Raw genomic sequence first — 2,083 nt, 5'->3', positions numbered from 1 at the left:
TCAAAAAAGAGAAATGACGTACAAAAGTCATCCCATCAGGCTAATACCAGACCTCTCAATGGAAACAATGCAAGCAAGAAAAGAATGGGAAGATGTATTGAAAGTGCTAAGAGAGAAACAATTTCAACCAAGATTATTGTACCCTGCAAGATTATCCTTCATATGGGAAAAAAAAGATTAAAATCTTCTCAGAAAAACAAGACTTGAAAGAATTGGCTAGCACCAGGCCAGCTCTTCAAGAAACCCTGAAGAAAGTACTGTTCCAGGAAAACTAAAGAGCTAACAAACAGAAACAAAGGAATAAAAGGCTGCTGTGACAATGGCCAACTTAAACGTTGGGACAGATCCAGTTACATTGATGATAACATTGAATGTGAATGGATTAAATTCTCCAATCAAGAGACACAGATTGGCTGAATGGATAAAGAAACAGAGACCCTCTATCTGTTACCTACAGGAAACCCACCTGAATGATAAAGTCATACATATACTGAAAGTAAAGAGGTGGAAAAAGGTTTTCCATTCAAATCAGAACCAAAAAAGAGCTGGAGTTGTGATACTAATTTCTGACAAAATAGGCTTTAAAACAAAAACTGTTAGAATAGACAAAGAAGGGCACTATATTTTAGTAAAAGGATCAACAAATCAAGAAGATATAACTGTTATAAATATCTATGTGCCTAACACAGGAGTACCCAAATATGTGGAGTAAAGAGTGTTAGATCTAAAAGGGGGATAGACTACAATACAGTAAATGTTGGAAACCTGAACACTGCACTATCCCCTCAGGACAGATCATCTAGACAAAAAATAGATAAAGAGATAAATTATCTGAATGATACCATAAATGAAATGGACTTAACAGACATCTATAGAACTTTCCATCCAAAAACCACAAAATACACTTTTTTCTCACCTCCACATGGAACCTTTCTGAATACACATCATAGGGCACAAAGCAAGCCTCTACAGATTCAAAGGCATAGAAACTATTCCCAGCATCTTCTCTGACCATGATGGAATTAAACTTGAGTTTAATTTCAAGAGAAATCCTCAAAAATATTCATATACATGGAAACTAAATAACCTACTACTGAATGACTCCACAAGTACTGATGAAATAAAGTCTGAAATCAAAAGATTCATGGAAGCCAATGACAATGAGGACAAGAGTTTCCATAATCTTTGGGACACTGCAAAAGCAGTCATAAGAGGGATGTTTATAGCCATTAGTGCTCATAAGAGGAAGACAGAAAGAAGGCAAATGGATCACCTAACATCATTCCTCAGAGAACTGGAGAAGCAACAGCAAAATAATCCAAAGAACTCCAGGAGAAAGGAAATAATAAAGATCCTAGCAGAAATAAATGAAATAAAAAATGAGCAAACTACATAGAAAATAAAAGAAAGTAAAAGCTGGTTCTTTGAAAAGATAAAATCAATACACCACTAGCGAGACTTATTAAGAAGAGAGAAAGGAACCAGGTGAATCAAATCTGCAATGAAGCTGGAAATATAACAACAGACAAAGTAGAAATACAGAACATCATTAGAGGATATTATGAACAACGATATGCCAAGAAACAAGACAATCTGGATGAGATGGACAAATTCCTGGACACATATAATCTACCAAGATTGAGCCAAGAGGATATAGAAAGTCTAAATAGGCCCATAACAAGCCAGGAGATTAAATCAGTAGTAAATAGCCTCCCAACAAAGAAAAGCCCAGGCCCTGATAGTTTTAGCTCTGAGTTCTATAAAACATTCAAAGAAGAGTTAACCCCCATTTTGCTCAAGTTATTTCTAAAGATCCAAAAGGGTGAATCTCTCCCTAGCCTCTAACATCATTTTCCTCAAAACAGATAAGGAAAGGACAAGGAAGGAAAACTATAGGCCAGTATCTCTGATGAATATAGATGCAAAGATTCTCAACAAGATACTAGCAAACCATATCCAACAACTTATAAAAAAGATTATAAATCATAATCTGGTTGGCTTTATTCCAGGAATGCAAGGTTGGCTCAACATATGCAAAACCATAAATGTAATACACCATATTAACAGGAAAAAAGACAAAAAC

This window comes from Tupaia chinensis, unplaced genomic scaffold (assembly GCF_000334495.1).
Source record: "Tupaia chinensis unplaced genomic scaffold, TupChi_1.0 Scaffold149666_1, whole genome shotgun sequence".
Classification (NCBI taxonomy): domain Eukaryota; kingdom Metazoa; phylum Chordata; class Mammalia; order Scandentia; family Tupaiidae; genus Tupaia; species Tupaia belangeri.
Note: the sequence above shows the minus strand (reverse complement) of the source record.